Here is a 17178-nt window from a genome sequence, read left to right as displayed (position 1 = left end):
GTATATATGTATATATATATGTATATATGTATATATATATGTATATATGTATGACCTTATGCATTCATGATATTTATGTATATCATTGATTCACGTAGGCAGTCCAGACGTACAGGTTGCATTCATTTACCCTATGTTTTCGTATCTCTCTCATATGTTACTCTCACGCCTTACATACTCTGTACTTTGTCCGTACTGACGTTCTTTTGTTTGTGGACGCTGCGTTCATGCCCGCAGATAGACCGGGAGATGGTTCAGACCCTTAGGTTATCTTCTCAGCAATTGTACAAGAGTACTCCACTTGTTCCGGAGTTGCAGTTCAGCTTGGTATGATCCTTTTGTGTACATTTGGCCATGGCGGGTGATGAGGCGTGATTTTACGCCACAATCGACGCTTTTCGGCTATAAGTTTTACTTATTTTTAAGCAAGTCTATGTTATTTTACGTGGTTTTTAGTATGTTTCAGGTAATACGGGGTCCCTAGAGCCAAAGTGTGGAAAACAAGCAAAAAAGCTGCAAAATTGGAAACAATTGGACATTTTGGAAAATTTCGTGGAAAATTACTCTGCGCGTTCACGCCCACGCACATTATTAAGTCCACGCGTTCGCGCAGGAACGACACGCGACCGCGCTTAAGGAAGAGCGTGATTCTACGCGTTCGCGCATCTACGTGGCGCGTTCACGTAGAAGGAATTTCTGCCCAGTTCGACCAGAACTTGGGTTTTGACGATTTCTTCCATTCCAGTTCCTATAAAATGAAAACTAGGGTTTTCTATCTTTGGCAGTTTTCACAAAATTGGAGGCTAGGGTTTCATCACCAACACCTTGGAAGAGAAGATTTTGGAGGCACCCAATGAGAAATTCTTTACCCATTTCTTCATCTCTTGCTATTTATTGAATATTTATGTGTGTAATATTTCATTTCAATACTTGAATCTCGTTTATGGAAATATTCTTGATTAAAGTTTGGATTGAATCTCTTGTTTTGCTTATGTGTTGAATGATTTTATTCCTAATGAAGTGAGTTATTGTTTCTTTAATTAATCTCATTTTGAATGATTCTTAAGGGAGTAGCTAACCCTAAGACTTGCCCATTTATTTCGGTTTAAACTTGGAAGAGGCAAATTCGGGATTGGGAAAGATTAATTAACAAGAATTTGGGGTGTTAACCCTCATCTAATGGAAATCGACCTAGGGATAGGCGACACCACTTCCAGCCATATTCAGGTGTTCTTAATGCTCTTAATTGCTTTAGGGATATTCAATTAGGTAGTCTAGTTAGTCTTCGGAAAAAGCTAATTTAGAGTCATTATCCGAGGCTAAGTAATATAAACTCACCATTATTTGTAAATCATGAAATGTATTGGATCGTTACTTGAGCGTAGTTTCCCTTGTATCCATGCTTGTGGCCATTGATCATTTTACTTGCTTTCTAGGTTAGTTTACATTTTTGCATTAGCTATAATTTTCTCCAAAAACAAAAATATTATCTATTGTTTGGCATAGCTATTATTGGTGATAATTCCTACTTTTCCTAATCGCCTATATATTGTTCTCTTTGGGATTCGACCCCGACTCATAGTTGGGTAAATTATATTTGCATACGACCGTGCTCATTCTAATTAATAGGGTGAATTTGGACGTTATCAGCGGGGTCCTGTCCCATCCTTATTATGTTTTTCACTCTAGTAGAGGCTCGTAGACAGATGTACAGTTAGATGTTCTATTACCTTCTCGGTCCATATTTTGTTGTATCATTATATGTTGATAGCCATGTCGGCTCGTATACTTAGGACCAGTTTGAGGACGTATATATATATATATATATATATATATATATATATATATATATATATATATATATATCTTTTGGGTTTGTGTCCCTTATAGCTTATGATATCTATTAGTTAGCGTTATAGCCCACTCAGGTATGATTATATGATGCATGTATGACTAGTGGTGCTCGGTAGGTTAGCTCCGGATGCCCGTCATGGCCCTCTGGTTAGGTCATGACAAAAGGTTTATTAGAGCAGTTCGTCCTAAGGCTGTCTACGAGCCCTGTCTAGCAGAGTCTTATTTATGATGTGTAGTGCGCCACACTTATAAGCTGGAGGCTGCAGGGCAGTTAGGAAAATTGCCTTTCTTTCTCATCTTAGATCGTGTGATAGGGCGATGTTATGAGGATTCCCTTTTTCCTGACCTTGTGTTATGATTTCAGTAATGCTCGTGACGAGGAAAGCTTCAGCGGCCCAGAAGGGCAAGTCTGTGGCAGGAAGGAGAACTGGACGGGTACCACTTGTAGATGTTCAGGAGGGCGAGTCCCACAATGAGGTTTCATCTAGGACCTCTCATACTCCGGCCGCTCCAAAGGAGCATAGATGAGCCTCAGCTCTAGCTCCAGCACCCCAGGTTCCTCCACATGATGCCTCAGGCCAAGAGATATGAGAGGCCATTCAGTTATTGACTTAGTTGGTGGCCGCTCAATCCAATCGTTAGGGTACGGGTTATGGCGACAGGGCTGTTAGTGCCAGAGTTCAAGATTTTATTAATTTAGACCCTCCAGAATTCTTTGAATCAGAATCAGGTGAGGACCTACCAAATTTTATAGATGGGATGCTAAGGATGTTGTGGGTGATGCATGCTTCAAACACTGAGCTGGGATGTCTTTTAGAAGGATTAATTCTGCCCCCCCCCCCCCCCCACCCCCACCTATGTGGCAGGACTTTACATATGCCTTCTTTTTGCATTATTTGCTGCCAGAGATTTGACGGGCTCGAGCTGATAGGTTCTATAGCCTTAGACAGGGGAACATGAGTGTTTGAGAGTACAGTCTTGATTTTAATTCATTGGCTAGATACGCTCCAGCTGTTGTAGCTGAGATGGAAGATTATGTTTATCGGATTGTGAGTGGATTGGGGCCATACTTGATTAATGACTATATGACAGCTTCTCTTCAGATAATTATGGATATTTCTCGCATCTAGGCGCACGCTCAGAACCTTGAGGATCTTAAGAACCAACGGAGGGCTGAGCGTGAGTATGATAGGGGTCAGAGTAAGAGAGCTAGATCTTCAGCGTTTGTCAGTGAGTCTAGAGGTGGTCAGAGGCAGCAGTTCTCTGGGCATTCGGCCTATTCAGTAGCTAGTGTACTTTCACAGTTCCTAGGACCCACGTTTCATAGACCCATTCATTTTAAGCCGGTCCAGAGTTCCTGGGCTTCCGGTTCCTACTTTAGGGGTAGTTCCAATTAGATGAGGCCATCTCCACAGCGATGTATGCAGTGCGGTAAATTACATGCTAGGCACTGCTGCTTGGGTTTATATGTTTGTTATACCTGTGGTCGTCCAGGCCACATTATGCGAGATTGTCACTTGAGAGGTGGTGGAGAAGTTGTTCAGTCAATAGGGTCTACAGTTGGATCTTCGTCATATGTACGCCCTCCTGGGTAGAGTTCTCAAACACCAGCCGGTCGTGGTAGAGGCAGAGGTGGAGCATCCGATTCAAATGCTCCTTAGAAGAGCATTTATGCTTTGGCTGGTCGACAGGATCTCGAGTCTTCACCTGATGTTGTTACAAGTATATTATCAGTTTCTTCCCATGATGTGTATGCATTGATAGATCCAGGTTGTTACATCTCGTACTTTTATACGTTGGATTTGTCGTAAGTTAATCGACATAAGTTCAAGGACAAAATGATTTTTGAGGTTATAAGTAGTTATGCTATGTTTAACAAGTGATAAGGAAATGTCATAAGAACTAGAGGTTAAACGAATCGGAGAAAATAAATTTCATCGAGGTTCGTAATGTTGAACAAGCTATACGGATGTACGAAAATTTTGTCATACTCATGTATGTGGATTAAGAGCTCTGTATATAAAAGAATGAATTTCTAAAATAATTTAGGACTTAACAAGTGGGACGATAGTGATAGGAAATAATATTTTTGTGTGTGCCAAAAGAGGCTATGGACTGGTGTTATATCACCTGATTATGGTAATGAGTATATTAAGTGTGTTAAAAAGGATTGTTGTTTAAGTGAAGTAAGATCAAGAAATTAATTATATGTTGAAATAAAGTGGGAGAGTGAGGGATTAATTATTGTGTTAATTTGGATTAAGTGAATAAGTATCTCCGTTGTGGGATTCCAAGTGGCATCATAAGAGAATGCAAGAATGACTATGTTGATAATATATGTGGTGTCACTCCTAGGATAAGGCAATATTTATTAGAGTTGTCCATGTGGACCCCATGACCCCTTAAGGGACATATATATATATATATATATGTGAAGGTATCATTTGTTTAGTGGGAAAAAAGTCATAAGGGAGTAGGCAGAACCTTATTATCACGAGAATAATTTCTATACTAAGCAACAATCTCTTTCTTTTGGAACTACATACATTTATCAAGGTATATGGGTGTGGCAACGTTCTACTTTTGGTAAACAAATAGCAGCGTTCTATTTTGAGAAGAGCATAATTGTTTCTTTATTTAAGGGGATCGATAGTAACTCCATAGTAAAGTAAGGTGGAAGAAGATTATTTCTTGGCATATAAGGTAAGAATCTCCTCTCCTAGGTATAATTAAATTCATCCAGGACATATCTAAATTGTGACATGAGAACTACAGGAATTAATGGAAGGAAATCGTATAAGTTGTTGTTGTTGTTGTTGTTGTTATGTGGACTGAATTGGAGTGTATCCTGGAGTTGTTGTGGCAGGAATTCTTGGAATTTAGCTTGTGTATGTTGTTTTTGATGTTGTGGTTCTTGATGTTGAGTTGAGGAAGTGATAAAAGTAGGGGAGATCCTGCCCAATTCTTTATAGAAACAAGGTTTCATTTGATATACATCATATACTAGTGTTCTTTAAGTTGATGGGCATATCATCATTATTATAGGTTGAAGTGCTAATTGAGGCGAGTTCGTTATTGAATGCGTATTGATGACAAGAGTTATGTTAAGGCTATCCCTTTCCTTCTTTTGGAATGACCCGAATGTAAACGTAACGTAAACAATATGTCACACCCTGATTCCCCTAGGGTGTGATGGGCACCCGACCCCATATCCGGAGCCGAGCGAACCCACAGACTTTCATTCGTACAAAATCTTTCCGGACTCTTAAACTTCATAAAACACAATACATAGCAAATCTTACAGAAAATACACATATATTTTTTTTTCTTAGCATAACACAGAACAACACATTGGCTGCTGGAGCCACTTACTAAACTGACATACCACACCCACGACTCTGTCTTCAAAGTCTCTAACATCATACAAAATCCATAACGTATACGCTATGTCATACTCTGACTCGGCAGTCCTCCAGGAGCAATTGGAGTTCACCAGCTATAACATATTCAAACGTCCAAAATACGGGCTATAACATCCTCCCCCCTTTAGAACATTCGTCCTCGAATGTTCAACTGACCTTATGGGGCTTTATAATATTTCGGGAGGGTCCGTCCTATAGACGCTCTTTTCTCCATGCCCGCTCTTTATCCCTTATCTTATCCTCCTTGACCCTTTCACGCATCTTCGTTTCACGTCGTAGGTTTCTCTTTTTTTTTTTTTTTTCTTCTTCAGTCGACGACTTCATTCTCGTCGGCATTCCTACATCTTTCCGTTCGCCATTGATCCTTTCGCACATTTAGTTTGCTGTTTACTTTTAAATTTTCCTTAACCGTGCTCTTGCGTCACGTTCCTTAGCGTGGCCGTTATTCCTTTGGCTCTACTTATTCAGATCGGTCTTCAACCCTTACACACTTTTCCTTTGTTCATGTTGCCACACTTGTTCTTTTTACGTACCTATACTTGCAATTTCACCTCAGATAATTCCGTGTGCTTCCAGTTATTCCCCTTTTTGGAAGTCTTGCCCATTCATGTTTCTTATCTTTCGCTCCTTTCGGAGATTTAATCTCTTTATTTCCCACCTGCATACTCACTTTCTTCTTCAAACATCATAGTGCTCAGACTGTTCCGTCCTTAACCTGTAGCGAAGGTAGCAACTCATCTCATAGTACTTGCACCATTTGTTCCCTTACTACTGGTCAGGTTTCTGAGGCCTTCTTTCTGCCGTAGCATAGATCGTTAGGGCACACGTGTCCACTGACACCTTCACACATGAGATATTACACATGTTCACACACACATACACACATAATCAATACCACTAATCCACAATACACTTCTAGACGCTATTCAAGCCTATCCGAATTCCCGAGCTATGCGGTACTCTCGTCCCTTCACCAGGCTAATCTGTCCCGTCCTACGCATCTTATTAAGGTTTCCAGTCATCCTATATACTATAGTTTTCACTCAGAATATTCTGGGTTTCCATTTGCCTTTTATATCAAAATATGTAGAATTTCTTGAAGACTTCCCAGGGGGTCACCCATCCAAGGATTGCTCCCACCTGAGCACGCTTAACTTTGAAACTTGGCTGGAATCCAATGCCTTAATGCCGATATTTTCGCGTCAACTTCCGCGCATGACCTTTACTACATAATTTGAGGCTAATCGAGGTCTTACAGATCCCGGGACACCCTCGTAACATGTCTTTTCCTTCACAATTACCATTTTACCCTTTTTGGGCCTCAGAGCTCATCTTTCGCTTCCGCGTATAATTACTTTTCATCCTAGGTTCCCAAATTCCTGATAGTAACAGATGCTTCTTCGTTTCCCTTACTTCATAAATGTCTGGATATCCGTCCGTTCGAATTTCTTACTCACCGCTTTTACATAATAATCTGTAGCGAAATTAGTTGTCAACTTTCTGAATCCTTCATCCGACCATGTTTTCCTTGTACAGAACAAATATCAGTAACGACTTACATAACATACGGCTACATCACATTCTGGCCATCCGGAACTGCCAATTCCAGGTAACAGGGCAAATACGTCAATACTGCCCCCGGTGACCTTTCATATCACCATTTACCTTTTGTGTCGTATGTGAGGCCCATATAAGAGATCTCATTTCCTATAGTTTGGCTCTATCGCACGATCTGAGACAGAAAGATGGTCAACAATTCCTAAATGCCCTGTAGTCTCCTGTTTATACATGTGGCCGGCAACACACCATAAACAGGACTCTACTAGACACGACTTTGCAGACAACCCACGGACAGACCTCGCTCTGATACCACTCTGTCACACCCTGATTCCCCTAGGGTGTGATGGACACCCGACCCCATATCCGGAGCCGAGCGAACCCACAGACTTTCATTCGTACAAAATCTTTCCTGACTCTTAAACTTCATAAAACACAATACATAGCAAATCTTACAGAAAATACACATATATTTGTTTTTCTTAGCTTTCAAATCAAAAGGGGTCTGTAATTCCCACAGACGTCATAGCATAACACAGAACGACACATTGGCTGCTGGAGCCACTTACTAAACTGACATACCACACCCACGACTCTGTCTGCAAAGTCTCTAACATCATACAGAATCCATAACGTATACGCTATGTCATACTCTGACTCGGCAGTCCTCCAGGAGCAATTGGAGTTCACCAGCACTGAAATAGCTTTTATAATGTCTTCATCTCGTCTGGGAGTACCTGCGCGGCATGAAACGCAGCCCCCGAAAGAACAGGGGGTCAGTACGGATATGTACTGAGTATGTAAGGCATAAGTACAAAAAATGAAACCATGACTGATATAGACAGAACAACATACAAAAACTTATTCAGAAATATCAAACACTTATCATTTTTCTTTTTTCCAGACACGAATCATACTTACTCATCTCGTATACCAGACAGATTACAGAACATACAAATTGCTTGAATGACATCACATAGCAGACGGAATACAGAATGTACGGAAGGTCAGAATACTTACTTTCCCACATAAGTCATGCATACCAGAATCGGATATCGTATCACATACGCGGCAACCCCGGGGACAAATAACACGCCGGGACAAGTACCATATCATACAGACGATAACCTCGGGGACAAATAACACTCCGAGGAACGGTCACATCATATCATATGCATGGTGGCCTCGGGGACAGATAACACGCCGAGGAACTGATGGACAGTGCCAATGAATGCGCACGATAACATAGGCACGTGGCTGCCACTCCTGCCTTTGGCGCCACAACACATCTAACTTCCAGAAGGTTTTTCTCCGATCTCCGTCACACATCACAACATAACCACGGTACCCGGGGGTGGATAGATAACACAGCACCCCGAGCCCGGACACATCATACTTCGTAACATAACCTCGGTAACCGGGGACGGACATATACCACAGTACCCCGGAACCGGACACATCATACTTCGGAATTCATATATGGAACCCGGCCCCCAACAGAGGACCCGGCGAACCATCCGCACGATACATACCGGCCCGGGACTCGGTGAAGGAAATCATAACATATGCACGAGCAGAGTCGTGAAGAATCAAATGCGCATAACTCAAGCTCAAAGTTAATCAAACGTATTCTCAGAATGTCCATACAGATTACTTATTACCGATTACTTATAGATTATTCAAACATATTCTCAGAATATGCATAACAGATTCCTTATTACAGAATACTTTATGTCAAATTACTCTTAACAGAATATTTCTATCAAGGTACTTATCGCTTTTACTCAATCAGAATACATGTTCCAAATTGCTTGCATCGGATTTCCTCTAACCGACTACTTAGGTCCGAATACATATATCAAAAGGATTATGACAGAATGCCTATCGACATGGGAAGGTCCAGAACAAGTTTCGGGTCAATCGGAGTTAGTATACAAAAGTTACGAGCGTTCGAAGTACAAAACACTCTCCAATCATTTCAGAAGCTTTTCTTGGAAAACCAAAGCCGTAATCAGGTTAACTACCCTTTTAGACATGATTATGGATCAAACCAAATAGAACCTGTGGAATCATACGTACGTCGGAATACTTAAGTCAGAATAAATATATCAAAAGGGTTATGCCAGGATACTTAATTCAACCTACTTATGTCGGAATATTCAGGTCAGAGTCCATACTTGTATCTGAATTTCTCATATCGGAACACTTATGCCAAATACTTACGTCAGAACATTTGTGTCGGCACGATTAGTCCAGAACGTTTATATCAAAAATACTTAAATCACGATTCACCTATCAGACTCACTTGACACTTAAGTTAGGGAAAACATACAGATCACAAACAGACTTCGAATTACAGAATGGAATAACCTCAAGATACATATCATATCATATCCTACATGGCTCTAGGGCATGCCAAGGAAAGAAAGGTAAGCCTCACATACCTGGGCGACGACCAACTGGTTGTGCTTACGCATCCAACTTGTTTTCTTACACGCAAGAGGGTTCATCCATCTTGTCAATCTACATCCAAAAGGATTCATTCAGTCGTTAGACTCGTTGTCACATACTTGCCTTAACCTTTCAAACACGGTTTCTTATGTTCTGCCGGAATTTCGGCAGCATCTCCTATGTAAATGTACCAATCCCGAGAATAAGGCTCGGCCCCAAATCAACAACAACCATCCGGGAATTTAACCCGGCCAAACCAACAAAGATACTAACACACCAATAAGAGGTTCAAAACACATTTTTCACATTAGCGACTCCTACACAATTCAACATCATAATCTTATACTTAATTCGACTACTTACACTCAAACCAACATCATCGTTCATACATTCCATTTCTAATCCGAACCCAATCGAAACAATATTCCAGACCCTTTAAACAATTCACACGATATTACAAACAACTCAACCAACACCCCGACCTACCCGAATTCATCCCCAAACCCGAGAACAACGCTAAACACATTCTTTCCTCCCAAATTCACACATTATGTTACAATACATTCATTTACAACTTCATTTCATAAATTCAAGAAACCGCATCACGACTATATTACAATCATATTAGCTTCCAAATCAGCCCGCATAATTAAAATCTTAACTTGGATTATCAAAACTTCATTTTCCATCATAGAACTCACAACGACGACAACCAAAATACTAACAACAATTTATTCATTCCCAACTACACAAAAGGGGACCATACGGCCAACCCCCAACAATTCCATATTTCATGAATTTCTTCCAATTCCATATACTGCAATACGCATGAATCCTTCATAACAACAATTTTAATACGAAGTAAAATTTGCTTATTCTTTCTATTCCAAAACAGCCCATACACACGGTACACACACCAATACACACATGTTTCACAAATTTCACTCATTTCTACATACTACAATACTTCAACAATATTTATAACACATAACAGAGGATTGGTTCTTTACCTTCATTCTTCAACCTCTCCACTTGGTTAAGGCTCATAAACCATCCACATAAGTGTTCTACTTGTTCCAACAATTCCACCATGTTAACAAGCATCCTCCAATTAGTATATAAGCATGAAAAAAATAATCCCTCATGAACAAAATTGAGGGGCTGGCCTAATCCGAACCCTCTCTCTCTCATTTTTTGTTGTGTTTTGTGCTTTTGTTCTTGTCTTGAATTAATAAGGGCTCATATATATATAGACACATAATTAAGGCATGTGAGGGGCACATGCCCCTCTCTAGAATGATCTTCTATTTTCATGAAATTTTTCCATAATTAAAAGATGATCCAAATTCTTGTCTTGTACACTTTGGCCCCTAGGTTTTCCATCACATAGCCAATGTGACCCTTTTGAACCTTCATAAATTTTTTTGTGAAATTCCCGTTCCGTCCCTCGACTTTTCTCAATATGACCATTTTACCCCTAGCCTTCCACATTGTTTCCATTGGTCTTTTTGTAAATTTCTCCTCTTGCCCTTAGGCTCTCACATTATTTTCATACTAATAATGGTCATAAATAGTATTCTTAACGACTTGTGCATTAATGAAATATTTGAAATTGGTTTCGTCCTTAACTTTCCGCGACGACTTTAAAATATTCAAACGTCCAAAATACGGGCTATAACACAATATCCATCCAAAGTGACTCTACTCATGAACGCTAGAAATGTCTATTTCCTTCAGTAGAATAGGTTTATTGATTCGTATATATCTTGTCTTAGTGACTACTATTGAAAAGTATATTCATATGTTAGCTCCATAATATAGTCAGAATTCTAACGACCTTACATCACGCTGAATGAAGTTCTAAAGATTATGAAGGATTCCCTAATCCTTATATACTTATTTAAAAGGGAGACATGACGTTATATACATATACATATATAGTACGCATACATGTTTGATTATTTCATTTTCATTTACCATCGAGCTATGGCCGGTCGAGCAGTCATGCATTTACCACCGAGCTATGATCGGTGGGGCAGTTATATATTTATCATCGAGCTATGGCTAGTTAGGCAGCTACGCATTTACCATATATATATATATATATATATATATATATATATATATATATATATATATATCGGATTGTACTTACTATACATGTTATGGCCCATAGTGGCAAGTCAGAGGTTACAGGTTACTTTTTATCCCTCTCACTGATAGTATTTTATTGTTATGTTTCATTTATACCTTACATACTCGGTACATTACTTCTTACTGATGTCCTTTTGCCTGGGGACGCTGCGTTGATGTGCACAGGTTCAGATAGGTTGCCAGAGGATCGCACCGGTAGGACTTGTTGAGTACCAGCCAGTGTGGTGAGCTCCATGTCATTCAGAGTCACCAGGTCCAGAGTTTTATGTATGTATAGTATGGGTAGGCCGGGGCTCTGTCCCGACCATGTTATAGTTACACTCTAGTAGAGGCTCGTGGACTTGTTTTGTCAGTACAATATGTTAGTGTAGAGGCTTTGTTGGCCCTTGTATATACCTATTTTGGCTTTTGCTTCTTGTAGAGACATATATTTGCCTAGCCGGCCATGTAGTTATTATTGTATGTGTTGGGATGATCCCATCTTGCCGAATTAGTTTGAAGTATAGATATTACAGCTTGATGCCTCATTTGCCCCAGATATGATATTATGTTTACAGGTCGGCCTCCTTGGCTTAATTTGTCTTTCGAGACATAGATAATGCGAGTTACAGCTTGGTTTGCTCAGGCCTAATAAGGTACCGAGTGCCAGTCACGCCTCACCTAGGTTGGGGTGTGACACAGGTTCTAAATTGTCATATGTTGCTCCTTTTATTGGTAGCTAGTTTGGGGTAAAACTTGAGTCGATTAAACCTTTTGAGGTGTCTACACCCGTTGGTGACCCAGTAATAGCTAAACAGGTATAAAAAGATTATGTGGTATAGTTTATAATTGTCATAAGTTAGTGGATTTGATTGACATAGATATGGTAGACTTTGATGTCATTATGCGTATGGATTGATTGGCATTTTTAATGCTAATATTGATTGAAGAACAAAGATGGTTCGATTTCAGTTCCCGGGAGAGCCAGTTCTAGAGTGGAAGGGTAATACAGCATCACCGAGAGGTAGGTTTATTTTCTATCTCAAGGCAAGGAAGATGATTGCAAAAGGTTGTATATATCATATAGTCCGGGTTCGGGCCGAAGCAGCTAAGCCACCAACTCTTCAATCTGTTCCAGTAGTTAATGAGTTTCCAGATGTATTCTCAAACGAGCTTCCAGGTCTTTCAGCTGAGCGGGAGATTGATTTTTCCGTTGACGTATTACCAGATACCCAGCCTATATCCATTCCTCCTTATAGAATGGCGCCTGCTGAGTTGAGGGAGTTAAATAAGCAGTTGAAGGACATTCTTGAGAAAGGCTTTATTAGGCGTAGTACGTCACCTTGGGGAGGACCAGTGTTATTTGTGAGGAAGAAAAATGGCTCCTTGATAATGTGTATTGATTACAGGCGGTTGAATAAGGTGACAATAAAGAACAAGTATCCACTTTCGTGGATTGATGATTTATTTGATCAGTTGCAGGGTGCTAAATGGTTCTCGAAGATAGATTTGAGATCAGGGTATCACCAGGTGAGGGTTAAAGAGAAAGATTTTCTAAAGACAGCTTTCAGAACTAGGTATGGTGAGTTCGAGTTTCGCGTAATGTTGTTTGGGTTGACTAATGCACCAACGGTATTTATGGATCTAATGAATAGCATATTCAGACACTTCCTAGATCTGTTGTGATCGTGTTTATTGATGATATTCTTGTATACTCTCGATCAGAGGCAGAGCATGCAGATCATTTACGTGTTGTCCTTAAAGTTCTTCAAGCTCGGAAGCTGTATGAAAAGTTCTCGAAATGTGAGTTCTGGTTGAACTCTGTGACTTTTCAGGGGCATATTATCTCAGATGAAGGTATCAGGGTTGATACGCAGAAGATACAAGCCATAATGCCACGACCCATTTTGATATAAGTCGTGCTGGCACTTATCTTTCTCACCTCAGTAAGCGAACCCTCAACCCAATAATAACGAAAGACATAAATAATAAATCGAGCAAACGGAAAAGGATAAATACGTAAGTCTCACAATATTTTATAATAAAAACAGTGTTGAATGAAGAAAATACCCCCAGAGTCTAGTCTAAGTCATACAAGAGGATCTAATGAGAAATATACAAGTCTGGAATAACATTACATAAATCTGTCTATGTGTTAGGATAACAATAGTAAGACATAGGAAGAGTCATCAAGGCACCGAACGTCTGTGCTCACCCTGGAAACTCGCAACAATACGGATGACGACGATCAGCCACGAGAGATGGAAGCAGACCCAACTTGATACTCAGCATTCACAAAGGATTGCAGTAAGTGCAGGTCAGTACAAAACAACGGTACTGGTAGGTATCATCGGCCGACTAAGCATAGCTAACATAATTTAGACAATAAAGCATGATAGGCAGAACCAAAAAGTATAAGTCAAACATAATCGAAGCCAAGTACACGTCATAGCGTAAGTAGAGCATCTAATCCCAAATGTTCCAAGCCTCAATATATAACATCCGAATCCATATCACAAATACAACACCAAATCATCTCAATGTAAGCCATGATGCAATACAATGCATTAATGTATGGATGCAATGCAATGTCATACAAATGTTGTGTACACGTGTACTCCGAACAGAAATATCGACATCTCGGTAACACAACCCAAGGTGACTCGCAAAGTCTAAGTGCCATTCGTCCCGGATCTTTGCCCAACAGAAAGATGAGACCCTGGATCTTTGCTCACAGAGGGTTCTCATCGACACCACCCTAGGGGACCCGCGGAGTCCATGCACTCACTCAATCCACGATTAGGGAACTAACATCGAATATCGGACTCTCACGTCACTCTCATTTTAAAACCGAGCCCAGCTCATCACAGTATTTCATCAAGTAACAACAGTGTCTCAACAGTATATCATGAAGAATGAGAGTATGTGCAATGCATGTATCAACATCAATAATCATGCTCAATATCACAAGTACCAACAAAGGGGTACGCCAATAATATATTAGTGTCACAAGTAACAACAGTGCGTACGCCAACAATGTCATAATCAAGATGGAACAACAGATTCCAATATCTACTAACAACACGTGGCATCAGGCCAACACAATAGAACAATCAAATCACAACACAATGGGGTGGCTTGTCTCAATCACGCAACAAGGCCCAACCTAAGACAATATCCAACCCAACTTCATACCCCAAGGTTTACATGCTTTCTCCGACAATATAATCTAAATATATTCTTCGCTATACGAAGTCTCACCAAGGGTAAGCCATAACCTACCTGGATAGCCGAACTGGAAACACCAACAATCACTCTTTTTCCTTGGCCTTCCGCTAAGCCTCAGAACTAAAGTAGTCTATGCATAATCAAAATCTAAATTAGAAATCATGAAGAACGATACTTATATTGCTACCATTCAATTTAGGTCAAATCAGACCCTAGAATTTGGGGAAACGGGGCCCACATGGTCAAAATGGGAAATTCGGGTGTAAACTATCAAATTAAGCACTAGATGATTATTACCCAAAAACTAATTGCTAATTTAACTCATGGATTCCCCTAATTTCGAAATTTAAGCAAATCTCCAAATTTTCGGTATCAACCCTAACTCTTTGATTCAAGAATTCAACTATAATAATAGAAGATAAATGCTTAACAACCTTAGATTCATCAAAAACTAGCATAAACTACATCAATTTCATCATTAATAAGCTTAGATAGAACATTCATCAAAACCCACTTTTAATCTTCCATAACTAAGGAATTGATAAAGGAAGAGGAATTCTAGTATGATTAGGAGTAGTGAATTAGCAAGAGCATTAGGGGAACTTACTATTAGGAATCTCCACCAAAATTCTTCAAGAACAGTTTTGAAGAGCTTTATTTCGTAATGGTATCAAATGATACTCTAAGGGCTTTAACACTTCATGAAATATACTCACTACCCGTCACCCGTTTTGGGGACGCTAGCGGTCCCTTGACCGCTTCAGCGGTCAATCCCAATTGGATTTGACCGCTCCAACGGCAGGATGACCGCTCTAGCGGTACCGCTGCCGCCAAAGCGGGCACCAGACACCAGCAATCACCTAAGTTTCCATAATTTAATTCGATTTTCCGACTAATTCCTGAGGCCATCTGCTGACATACCACATACATAGACACACATAAAAACACACTACGAACGCGCTCGTGGCCTCAAAATTCTTAACAGAGGTCTTGTTGACCGAGTCAACCCCCAATATCTTAATTCTAATTTCCCAACCTAAGTCCCAAAAAGCATCCGAGTGCATTGGGAACCGAACCAGATATACACACAAGTTCTAAACGACCATCCGGACCTCTCGAAATCGACGAATTTTTAAAAACGTCCGTTTACCCATAAGTCAACTTTAGGTCTACTCTTTTTCGCTTTAAGCCCATATTTCACAAAAAGTTGCCCGAATCTGATCTAGACACCTCAGGAAGTGTGCTAACTATTCCCTCAGGTCAAAAGTGAGCTAACCAAGCCCGAAAGAAGGCGAAATTACCGAAAAGGTTATAACGACCAAATGAGTGGTTACATCAGATACCAATTAAACCGTCGCTCGTCCTCGACCGAAGAAGAGAAAAGAAGCGGGAATACCTGAGTCCGTGAACAATTGGGGATATCGACTATGCATATCAGACTCAATTTCCCAAGTGGCCTTCTCAATAGGACGGTACTTCCATTGTACCTTCACAGAAACAATCTCTTTCGACCTCAACTTTCAAACCTGCCTATCCAAGATCGTGATTGGCTCCTCCTCATAAGTCAAATTCTCATCAAGTAATATAGAATCCCAACGAACAATATAGGTACTATCGGCATGGTACATCTTTAGTATCGAAGCATGAAAAACAAGATGAACTCCCGCCAAGCCTGGCGGCAAAGCCAACTCATAAGTTACATCACCCACATGATCAACAACCTCAAATGGACCAATATACCTACGACTCAACTTGCCCCTCTTACCAAACCTCATAACACCCTTCATGGGTGAAACATTTAATCGAACCTAGTCACCAACAACAAACATGTCACGACCCGACCCGGGGCCGTGACGAGCACCCGGTGCTAGCCCACTCGGGCACCCTCTTAGCTTACTTTTATGCTTACATCTAGGTGAGCCACATAATTATACATGCATTTCCATTCATTCGTCAACTAGTCCCATTTGGACAACAACACATTTATATCATCATAGGCATCTATGCCACATTAATGTACATGGGCCAACGTGGCCGACAAAATGATATACAAAACATAGGTCGACAAGTCCAAACACATCTACCCACACACACACGTGTCTACGAGCCTCTAAGAGTATAACATATCACATTAGCGGGACAGGACCCCGCTATGCCCTTAATTATATACACAAAAGAATGAGTACCCAAAAGATATGGCTCCGAAGGAAATGGAGCTCTCTATGTAATCTCCGGATAGGCAGCTATGGATCAAGTCTGTCTCCCTGTGCACCTGCGGGCATGACGCAGCGTCCACAAACAAAAGGACGTCAGTACGAAGAATGTATTGAGTATGTGAAGCATGAGCAACATCAATAAATAAGCATCATGAACAACATATGAAATAGGATAGGAGGGGGAGACAATAATATCATCGTCATAGCACTTACCTGCCTTTCATAGGACTTTCCATTTTTCATACGTATTTGTACACCTACGTCATCATCCGAATTCCATAATAGTACTCGTACCATACTTCTGCTCATATTCGTAT

Source organism: Lycium barbarum, chromosome 4, assembly GCF_019175385.1.
Source record: "Lycium barbarum isolate Lr01 chromosome 4, ASM1917538v2, whole genome shotgun sequence".
Taxonomy (NCBI): Eukaryota; Viridiplantae; Streptophyta; class Magnoliopsida; order Solanales; family Solanaceae; genus Lycium; species Lycium barbarum.
The sequence above is the reverse complement of the archived record's forward strand: the minus strand, read 5'-3'. Positions refer to the sequence as shown.